Genomic DNA, 12,283 nt, shown 5'->3' with positions numbered 1-12,283 from the left:
CAAGCTTTAACTACTCATAATATTGTTACCATAATTTTTTTAAGTAAATAGCAGTAACATTTTTTACAGTGCAGAATAGTTTCATTGTTCCATAGCTTTACTTTATGAGGGGAGAAATTGTGGACAAAGCAAAGTTTCCACGCCAAAAGAGCCTGTTCGTGGAATTTAGAAAGTTTTATAGGAAGCTTAGAAGGAGAGAAATTACAGGTGAGTAAAAACTTAAGCCCTCCCACTTTTTTATAGATATTATGTGAGATAAAATACCATATAGACTCTGGAGAATTAATTTTTTTACCCAATTAAATTTTAAAGTATTATTTACATCGGAAAAAATCAAGCATTTCAAAACCTCCCTCATCTTTTTTACCACATAAAACCTGTTTCTTCAGATGCTGATGTTTGTTTTTCCAAAAACAAACGTAATAAGTGAAGCTGGTAATGCTGTTTGTGGAGTTGTTTAATCCTCCTCTGCTGAGATCTTCACAGATTTAATGTCTTCTTTTCTCTTCAGTTGATTTCATCTTAGACTGTGTCTGAAGTCAGTTGTAGTTCTTGTGTTTCTGCTCGTCTCTTTTTCTGTTCTCTTCTTTCCTTCAGTGATTCTGCTTGTTAACAGGCTTATTTAGGCTGAGATGACTCCATATTTAATATACACAGATTTTGTGGCTCAGATAAGGTCCAGTTCTGGCTGATTTCTTTGCTCTTGGCTGACATGTGGCATTGCTATGGCCTGCTTGTGGCCCAGATCTGGCAAACAGGAGCGGCCCACCCAAGTGCCGTCATTCCACGCTACATGTGGGCCAGATCCGCATTCCACAAGTGCCAGATGTGGGCCGGATCCGGGCAGAAACAATGTTGCTATCTGGGACAGTTTCTCCCGTCTCATCTAATTATCTGTAATGAGTTCACGCCCTCTCGCAGAGCACGCTATTCATAAGATAATGTGCTGAGGTGATCTATGCAAAATAAGGTAAACGCCCCCTGAAATGAGTTCACACCCACTCGCAGAGCGCGCTATTCATAAGATAATGTGCTGAGGTGATCTATGCAAAATAAGGTAAAAAGCCCCCTGAAATGCTTTAAAACCAGCAAGTTTCATTCATTCACTTTCCTGCGCCGTTGGAAGATGACACACAGCCCTTCAGCTAGTCCTGGATAGCGATGAAGAGTTCACTTTTTCCTCAGAAGAAGAAGAGGACTCTGAAAACGAACGTTTGTATTTTGAAGAGCGACTTGATCCAGGCGTGGATAATATTTCGGATGAGTAAGTCTTTTTAAATTTACTTGCATTAGTTGACAAGCTATTTTGTATAAACGTAGGCTACATATTTTACTGGTTGGACCATTTCCAGTCTTGTCATTCAGAGTAATTATATTTAAATGGTCAAGGCTATGCTGTATAAAGTAGGAGAGAGGCTTCATGCAGTCTGTTTTCTTTCGTTTTTAATAGTTTTGTTTAAAATAACACATTTCGAGCTTTCTATATATTTCTCTGGTATTTTAGGCAAAGCTTATGAGTTTGGGTTCATTTATGAGGCCTCCAGTTCCTGCTATTTTTAATTCTTATGTATTAAATACAGGCAATTGGTTGATGAAACAACTATTAAAATTAAGATACAATTAATACAAAACGAAAGACCTATGTTACAGACAAATGAAAGACAACATTTCGTTGATTAGTTTTGGATAGATTACACATTTTTACTGTAAAATATCTGCCACCTCAAATAAGCTTTTGTTTGCCAATTTTTGCTAATATGTTAAATATAGTATGTTTTGTCAATGTAGGCTATATTCGAAGTAATGAATCCTTAACTTTGAAATATGTATGATAAAATGTATACAGTTTTTACAAAGAAAGATTACACTTCAATTGTTGTTTTAATTGTAACATTTTTAATATATATATATATATATATATATATATATATATATATATATATATATATATATATATATATATATATATATTTACAAGGTAGATGTAAACAAATTTTAAAAGGTAAATATAAGCCTTTTCTTTAAATAAATTTTATTATGTTTTATTATTGACAAATTTGGGGAGAGGATACATATTCCAAAACTGAAAATACAGTATGAGAATTAACTGCACAATTACTAGACATGTTTTCCTTGGATATTATACAATTTGCAAGCAAAATTTGTGGAAAAAAACAAACAACTGTGAACCAATTTGGTAGAATATATATATATATATATATATATATATATATATATATATATATATATATATATATATATATATATATATATATATTGCTCTTGCATTCCTTCTTGTGGCTATAGGTGACACACCTGAATGAATGGCTCATTAAGTATGCGGGCCCCATTGTCTCCTCAGGTGTGAATCACTACATATGCATGATGCTGTTGAATTGTTGACGCCCCTTGCGCATTTTGTCTTTACAAACAAAAAGTGTTTTACAAGATTTAAATCAATGTATTGTGTTATGTGAATGATAAGGGCAGGATGATTTTCACATCATTTTGAAGAAAAAACTCTAGGCAACGACATCCATTAGTCAAAAGTCTTATTGTCACATATTTAGTATGTGTTTTGTGGCCTTATTTCAGAAACTTTGGTTTTTAGTTTTTTCAATAACCATGCATAAACATTATTCTCTCAAAAATACAAACATGTACATGCATGTTGCTCACATATTATGGTAGCCCTGTTTGTGCTAAATAGAGTGTAATTACACCTTTGCCATTAATATGTTTATAAGCAACTGAAAAAAGCACAAATGTCAGGGCATGTCAGAACATCTCAAGGACCCCAAAAACCACTCAGACCCCAGAGGGTTAATCAGTGTGGAAACACACAAGGTAAAACCCTTTACTGAGAATATACTATCGGTTATCTACTCAAAATATATGTAGAAGTTTAAATCCGGTGTTTAAAATCTGTCTGGTGGCCGCATGAACAGACTTTGGGGAGAGCTGATGATACTATAGCAGGAAGCATGCATGCCCTTTGACCTCCTCGATTTTGGAGTCTTTTTTTTGTTAAAGGCAAAACAAGTTAGTTCTCCCAAAAGAATTTCTCCCATCTAGCGGTGAAATTTTATTTTGCATTTAAAGGAATAGTGCTCTCTAGCGCCTCGCTTTTCAAATGCGGTAGCCGTTATGTGCCAAGAAGCTATGACAACATGTCTTCCAATTGCACATCATCGTGTTTAACTATACATGTTCTACTGTTAGAATAATAGATAAGAAATTCTTCGCTTACGAGGATAAGTTAGATCATTGGCAGAGGTCATTTTACACCAATGAGGACATATTTTATGAATACAGACAATGATTTTAGCTACACTCTAAAAAATGCTGGGTTATTTTTTAAACCCAAATGCTGGGTTGAGCATTTTGACTATGTTGCTGGGTTATTTTCTCCGTAATCAGCTGACAATGACCCAGCATTTGGGTTTGTTAGGAAATTTTTACCCAGCGCTTACATCCTCGCGAGTTGCACGCTTTTGTCCACACTGTTCAAATCACTACGTCAACAGGAGGATGAGAGGTTCAAGCAGTAGAGAGCGTAAAGGTGAGTAACCCTGTTTTATTAAAGCTATCCTAACGTTAAGTAACGTTAGTCAAAGAAGTCAGAAAGTCAACAAGAAGTTATGTTGAAATGAACTATGAATTATTGACGACGGACCAAATGCTCTAGTCTAGATTTTGCGTCTGTCGAACTAGCGACCGTTATGCTAACTTTACGTTGCACATAACATTCATTATTTTTACACGGTCTGTCATCAATCATTCCACTTAACGGTCACAATGTCTAAGTACAGTTGTTGGTGTCTGTTTTATCTCCAGAAATGTTGCGGGTTACTTGACTCGGCGGTGTTGGTTGGATGCAGTCTAACGTCACTGGCTAGTGGCTGGATATGCTAAAGAAGCTGTAAGTCTAATGTTACCTATTATTTAACTGTTTTTGTTTGTCATTTTCGAAAGGTAGCTTTACATAAAATATTTTATTATGCTGCTGCAATATGTTCTCTGTGTTTGGGTGCGTGCGCCTTAGTTCAATTTGGCTAAGAATTTATGCAGAAAACAGTGATGTCATCGTCCAGCTCAGTACAATTCTTATCAAAAACTGTCATTGTTCATTTGAAGTCAGTTCAGTGTTGCTTCAGTTACGTTCAGAAATGTAAAGATAATCAAAGTAGTTACTGAAGTCAGGGACGGATTATGGTGATGATGTGCCCTGGGCACGGATGTCTCAAAGGCCCCCTTCACCAATTTTTTGGATAACAGTGTTGCGCCTGTATGCACAGGCGCCGCAATAGGGCAGGCAAGCAGGGGCCCCCGAGGGCTGATCATTTAAACAATCAGAAATGTTAATATAAAGACGCAGCAACATCTCTGCATCCCCCTTAGTGGGCCCCTCTCTCGTTACGCTCGTTATGCTTTTACCTTTTTCAAACTGGTGCAGCGCTTACTCGCAGTAGCTAGAAAATGCATGATTTGATTTGTTAAACATGAAAAGGACTTATCCGTCTGGCATGGCAGCTCGCTCTAACTTTAACCTAGATACATGCATATCCAAAGTGTTTGTGCGGAGTGTGCAGCGCGCACTGCATGGCAGGCGTCGGCGCGAACACTTGCATTTTCCTATCAACAGTGGAAACAACTTGAAATAATTTCCTAGTCATATACAGAAAAGAATAATGCATCAGTCGCAAGTAGCTACTTTTATTTTTGTAAACTCACAATAACAAGAAACGTTGTGCTTTTGTAAAATAAAATAAAACAAACAGGGCGCGCTTTCATGGTCTCCGTGGCGTGAACTGGAGCGCGTCTCAAAAAAGAACTGAAACACAGTGTATAGCCTCACAGACATGATGAATATTTCTATATAAAGCTTGAAATGTCCACTTTTAAACGAAAAAATTCTAATCGAAAGCAAATACCGGCTGATTAAGCTGATATGATATGAAAAGTGCATTTCTCTCTAGAGGCGCATCCACTTTACAGCGGAGATATAGATATGTTTGCAGCCGACACTGATTTAGAAATATATATTTTTTATTATTAAACAATAAAAATGGCTAGTTTTTTTTTTTTTCAGACATATTATCATTAGCCTGCTTTTGCCGGTGCTTTGCGGCAAGATTTATGCATGAAATTAATATTAACGTGAGATTAGTCGACTAATTGCTTAAATGAATGACTAGCCTACTAGTCGACTAGAAAAATCTTTAGTCAATGGCAATTCTAATCAATGCATATAGGCTAGTTGACATTTATTTAATTAGTAATTCTAGTATCCAGGTCTTTACATTAAATTAGTTGAGTTAACAATTAGTTAATGAACTAAAATAATAAAACAAAGATTAAATTAAGATGCTATATAGCATTGCTTGTTCCACCACAAAAGACACTTTTTAAGGAGACAATCCGTTACACATTTGAAGATTTACTGTATCTTGATGATTGTTGTATTGTATTTTATCTTCTGTTATAAAGATGAAGATTGACATTTCGTTAAAAAAAAATAAGCCCATAGGTTTTAAACTCATTTTTGTTTTGGTTTTTGAGTAACCGTCTTCTACGCGTGACTTTTATATTACGCAATGCTTTTCACTCGCCTCTAGATGTCCCTCTCAACAGCGCAGCAACACATAAAAATTATTTCTTTGATTTAATTACTAGTTAATACTTTGCAACTGCCAAAAAAAAAAAAAAAAAAAATCACATTATTCCTCAATATTTAACACAATTTTACTGAAAATAAAATTAAAATTAAAATAATTATTTGAAAAGAATAGACACAGTAAATTTGACAGGGCCCCCTGCTGGCCCAGTGCCCTGGGCAAGTGCCCAGTAGGCCCGTGCGTTAAAGCAGAACTCGGCAACTCTAGCGAACTCTAGTCACTTCTTCGCTGATTTTCCCTTTTGTTGTCGCATGTTTTCCCCACGAGCTCCCCCTACAGCTGTGGGGGGGCGTATATGTCACAACACGGTCGTAAAAAACTCACTTGCGGCGGCCTCCTCCCCCTCGCTACCGCTGCTCATGTGCGTTTGTTTTGATCGGAGCAAGCCATCTGTATCGTGTGGAGCTATGTCTACCGAGGTGGGTAATCTGGTAATACATCATACATGCATGTGTGTTTATGTCGAATTGCCGTAAAGCAATTCGTGTTTCGCGCTCGTTCTCGTTCTCGCTTCTCACGAGACTTCCAATTTCTATCTTGCCGGGACGGTAGTCCCAAAGTTGCAAGGTTGGTTTTCCGCCTGGGAACGCTGGGGGGGAGCGGGGAAAGTCACCAATATCACCAGAACAGGTTGTTTAACCATCCAAATGATTTCTAGACAGTTTTATTAAGTTAAAAAAGTTACCAAGTTCTCCTTTAATCCGTGCCTGACTGAAGTACAATTTGGTCTTAAACCGGCTCTGAAAAAAAGAGTCGTTCAGTTCAGTTCAGTTCTCATCTGATATTGTCAGTGCAATTAAATCAATAATATTGTTGAAAATTAAGTGCCCCTAACTAAGCAAGCCAGAGACAACAGTGGCAAGGAACCCACACTCCATCAGGTGACAGAATGGAGAGGAAGGAGGAACCAAGCTTATGTATTAAATAGCCTAATACAATTTATTATTTTGGTTTGTCATGCAATTTGGTTCACAATCATTAAAATAACTATGATGATCGTTGAATCGTGAATGAATTTTTTTTTTTAAACTGCCAGGAAGAATAAACATTAACAACTTTTATTTATTATTTTTACTTATCTTGAAACTGCAATCAAATAAGTCAATGGGCATTGAAATATTCTATGAAATATCTACAGGTGATTTTATAAAATAACATTTCTTCTGTTTGCAGTCTTGTGAATTAACAATAGTTAATTAAGCTGTTAAAAATTATTTTGTCTATTTATTTATTTTATTTTTTAATTAAGTAATGATTCATTAAAATGATTTATATTTATATTTATATATATATATATATATATATATATATATATATATATATATATATATATATATATATATATATATATATATTTTAGCCAGCATAAAAATTTATTTAAAAGCATTGTATAAGACATGCTAACTTTGTAAAGATACTAATCAGATGTTTCCTTCTTTTCTTTTACAGCAATGGACATTTTTGTTCTACAAAAACTCCTCAACTGGAATCTTGAGTGCCTCATTGAAAAATTGCTGGTAAATATGTGATGAACAATTTTGCATTTCAAATTCTCTTTCTTTGTAGGTAATCTTTTTTTCACAGTTGCATCCAGTGCCAGCCCTAACCCTTAACAAAGTTTGCTACACCATTCACAATAAGCTCAAAAACATGAATGGCCAATTTACTTGTCCAAAGTACAAGCACATGACAAGACTTAATGTCAAACCATGTAGGGTGAATTTAAATCAGTTATATTGTAGGGCTGGCATAGGGTACCACTTCTGTGCCTAGTCGTTGTCAGTGTAATTTCATAGATAGCCTTGCTTGTTTGCCCCTTTCTTGGTTTAAAGGGATAGTTCACTTTGAAATTAAATTTTGGCATGTTTTAGCTTACCTCAAGGGCATCCAAGATGTAGGTGTCTATGTTTCCGCAGTAGTTTCAATTTTGATATTTTTAGGTCAAACCGTTCTTGTCTGTCAGTCATATAATGCAGGTCTATGGTCACTGTCTCAAAGAGCATGCACAGAGTCCAAATTAAAACAATTCCCCGTCGTCCAAATTAAACAATTCCCCATCGTCCAAATTAAACAATTCCCCATCGTAAGTACACATTGATGGCCTAAGACACGAAACGAGCGGTTTGTGTGAGAAAACGAACAGTATTTATATAGTTTTTACCTCTTATACACAGCCACGTCCAAGTGATCTGAGAGCGCGGGCGCATCCTGCTGTGTGACGTGTGCGCAGACTGGTGCATAGATATATACACTAGATGTCGCCTTGGCTACTGCAGTTCATTGGAAACCGTAGCCAAGGCGACAGACTTTAACCCTCTGAGGTCGAGAAACGCGCCGACGCGTAGCAGCAACATAGCAGCAACATAAACTTAAATTACTCCGTCATTTATGGTTATACAGAAAAAAGAAATATAAAAAAAGAATCTGTGATATTTCTACTTTTGTATGTGTCCACTTACAATCAAATCAAAACATTGTGCTTTTGTAAAATAAAGAAAATAAACAGGGTGTGCGTTCTGCCTCTCCGTCGCGGTGAACTTTTTTTTCTTGAGCACGTCTATAAACTGAAACATAACTCAGCGAATACTTCTCACACATTTATGAGCCATACACCTTTATACACATTTAAGTGTGTACTTTTAACACTAGAACTCCCAAGGCGGTCATTTTGACCGTTTTTAAATTTTACAGTGTAATAACTTTGTTAAAATAAAATAAATGTGGCTGTAGGACCCTGACTTTTCCTAGATATGTGTATATTTTATTCTGACACTGTTATTTTATTAAAATCACAAAACACACAACAGTTCTGACTATTTCTACCTAGAATGACCATAACGGTCATTTTGACCGCACGCATTATAAATATCATAAGTCCGCTACATTGCAAGTTTCGCGGAGGGACTTCATCACACAACTGGCGAGCGAACTTCGCTCCGACCACATGGAATCAAATGCCATACAACTGGAGGAACTGCAAACAAAATAAAACCAAGGAGACGTGCCAAATGTCACAAAAGTGTGTGGGAGCTGCACACGAAAGGCGGTGTTTACCTGTGTGGAATGTGCGTAAGCGTCATGCAATGATGCGGGGTGTTTGCGCCTTTCAAATGGGCAGTTAACCTGATTTTGTTCGTTAATATTTTTTGTTCACTGAAACTAATCGTTCTAAAGCAGTTCATTTTCTTGTTTAGCTAATGTTCATGTTTTTTCTTAGCCTGTTTGTATACATTTTCACATTCATTTGAATTAAAATTTTGTGTCCTGTTTATTATTACCTATCATTGTAGATCCATTTATTTTTAGATTTTGTATTGAATATTGAACTTATTTACAAACAGGGCTGTACTAAACGATATGAGCTTTGACGTTTCCTAACTTTTGTGCATGTCTATTCACGTGGTGAGTGCGGTGAAAAAAATATTATTTTGACGCAAAACGTCCCTTAAATAGAGGCAGCGCCTGTCGGAGGAAACTTTCTTTTGTGCTTGTTTTAAGGGCTATGACGACAGGAATTAAAAGCTTCATTGGAAAAGAGAAGGTTAACATGTAGGCTACAATAGATATGACATGACGAAAATGACGTTCAGTACGGCCATATGAACGTCAAAGTATGAACGGTCAGAATGACCGCTATGGTCGTTCTAGTAGTTATGGAATTCCGGTAGTTCTAGTGTTAAATGATCGGATTCAAACTGAAAACAAATATTCTCTGTTTAAGTAATTTGTATAAAACCAACAGGATGTCCAGTATCTCAAACGCTTGCTAATTACTTTTTAATTCGACACGCCCACTCGCGCAAAAGAGATTCACATGCAAATCTCCACATGGAACGCGAACGCCCTCGTTACCTCAAACACAAAACACCAAAACACTTCACAAGTCTCTGCTTTTCGTCGAGTTTGGAAGACACGTCTGAGCTTACATTGGATTTAACTCAGAAGAAGAAGAACGCGATTTGAAGACAAGAAAGATGTAAGGTAAGAAATTCTTACTTATTAGTTTATGGTATTGTTGCATAAACTTCACATTGCAGTTGAACTGTTGCTAGATATATGGTGAATATTATACTATTTAGACCCGTGTTTCCTGTTAAATACTGTTTGTGGATATCTGCTCAAACATAGATATGTATAACCATAATGTTTAATATTTTGGAGCGCGATGGCGTTTGAATGTATCATATTTTGGAGCGCGATGGCGTTTGAATGCATCATATTTTGGAGCGCGATTGCGTTTGAAAGGAAAAATGCACCAAACATTAGGCTTTATGTTTTTACTATTATCTCATTTCATATCATCATAACGAATGGAAACATTTGAAGTAACATATGATAATCAATATATTTTTCTCTAGCGTAGTTGTTCTTGAAATCTTTTGGAAGATTTAATTTATTGTTATTATTATTTTATGCAGCACTGCGTAGCCTATGCCTACAAGGCACAACAAACCTGGTGTTCATTATATATTGTTGGAAACGTGTGTGTGTGTGTGTGTGTGTGTATTCTGTGAATTTTAAAAAGAAATTTTAACCAGAAAAATCTAAAATCTATTCCCAAAATCGTGCAGCCTTATAGTTTCTCTTGATACCAGTATGTTCACAGTTTTTTCTTTTTTTTTTTTTCTTTCAGGGACCAGATGCAACTGAGTCCTGCTGACTTCAACATTCACATGGGTCTCTGTATATGAACATGGTAAAGTGAAAATCAAACACCTTGGAAATGAAAGGTATGTTTTTAGGAATGGCACAAAGGTCTCTGTCTTTGGATCATTGTTTTCAATGTGCTCTTTTGTCATTTGTATTTTTGGATTGTGTTGTGTTGTAAATAAATCCAAACAATCTAAAAGCCATTCTTTTTTAAATCTCCTCATTCTTTGTGCAAGGTTGCTCTGAATGACAGGGGCTGATCGCTCCTAATAGGGCAGTTAGGGGAGTGTCTTTGTCTTTCTCAGGTGTTAAAGGCTTACATATTCATGAGATGATCACGCCTCTTCGCATATGGCTTTGTCACACAAAACACGTCTTAGAAATTTTAAATCAATATATTGTCTTATCTGAATGAGCAGTCAGGGTGATTTTCACATAGTTTTGGAGCAAATATTCTAGGCTATGTCATACAATTTTCAAAAGTCTTGTGAAGAAATAATCAGTATGGGTTTCATGGTCTTATTTCAGTGAGAATTTTTTTTTGTATTTTCACAAACCATGCATAAATGTCATTATCTCAAAACTACAAACTTTTACATACATGCTGCTGATATATTATTGTAGCAGAGTTTGTGCTGAATACAGTGTAATTAGACTTTAGCCATGAAAATGTCACTAGTAACAGAAAAAAACACAAATGTCAGAGCATGTCAGAACACCTCCAGGGCCCAGAAAACAGCTCAGACCTCAGAGGGTTAAGGCAGTGGTTCTCAAATGTCCTGGTAAATGTCCATAATTTTGGACGTCTCCCTCATCAGACACACCCAATTAAAATTTTGCAGTCTGTACTAATGAGCTGAATCAGGTGTGTTAAATGAGGGAGAGATACAAAATGTGCAGTGGTATGGGGTCCCCAGGACGGGTTTGAGAAGCACTGCTTTAAGGGATAGTTCACTTGAAAAGGAAAATTCTGTCGTCATTTACTCACCCTCATGTTATTACAAACCTGAATGACTTTCTTCTCCTGAACACAAAAGAAGATATTTAAAAAAATGTTGGTAACAAAACAGTTAACAGTAGCCATTGACTTTAATAGACTTTTTTCCTATTATGGAAGTCAGTGGCTACCGTCAACTATCTTGTTACTGACATTCTTTAAAAAATCTTTTTGTGTTCAGCAGAAGAAAGAAACTTGTACAGGTTTGGAACAACGTGAGGGTGAGTAAATGAGGCGAGTAAATTTGACATGAGGGTGAGTAAATTTGCATTTTAAGGTGAACTATACCTTTAATAACACTAAATGTTTTCAGATTACCAGAGTACATATTTAACTGTTATATATTTAAGTATATAAGAGTGCTAATTTCACTCATTCTAAGTTGACCTTAGTTAGAAATGCACTTTGCTTAATTTAAAAGTTGATGAACGAACAAGTTCTAATTTGCCATTTTTCTATTCTTGCCTGATTCTTGGGAATTTGGATAAAACAGGTTTTAATTTTGAAAATAAAAAGTTAGTAAAATTACAAAATCTGAAGGTATATTATTATAGACCAAGGTCTTGGCTGTTCAGTAATGTATCGGTGCAACCTCCTCATTTTGTATTTTTTTCATAAAATTGGCGTTTTTCCAGTTATTACTTTGTTTTTATCAACACCGTCAGACACAATAAAAAGCAAATAATATATATATATTTTTGGTCTAATATGTATTTAGAGTTTTTAAATCATTATCTGGCATTCTTAGTACACATATTTGCTGTTCAATGTTAAATATTCACTTTTGTTCATGTTTTATACTGTTTCACGTGTACTCCTTTAAAAGATCTAACATCATACAACGTTTACTTTAAGCCTAAATAGAAAAAGTTATGTTTTTTTTTATTTAACAAACATATTTTCGTATTAAAAGATACCATTACTTTAATAACTCAACAGCACTGAAGAAACATATTGT

General features: G+C 35.6%; 2 long non-coding RNA genes across 2 annotated transcripts in view; one reads left to right on the top strand and one right to left on the bottom strand.

The window, feature by feature from the left end:
* LOC309493934 overlaps nucleotides 1–12,283 on the bottom strand; it is a 189,043-nt gene that overhangs the window by 71,343 nt on the left and 105,417 nt on the right. The gene's annotated exons all lie outside the window — the stretch shown is intronic.
* On the top strand, nucleotides 3,575–11,690 carry LOC309493917. The gene is made up of 3 exons (XR_014204090.1): nucleotides 3,575–3,922; nucleotides 7,128–7,195; nucleotides 11,507–11,690. It is a non-coding gene; the product is annotated as an uncharacterized lncRNA (long non-coding RNA).

The sequence above is a fragment of the Leuciscus leuciscus genome (genome assembly GCF_965113295.1).
Source record: "Leuciscus leuciscus genome assembly, chromosome: 3".
NCBI lineage: Eukaryota > Metazoa > Chordata > Actinopteri > Cypriniformes > Leuciscidae > Leuciscus > Leuciscus leuciscus.
Note: the sequence above shows the minus strand (reverse complement) of the source record. Positions and strands in the feature narration are given on the sequence as shown.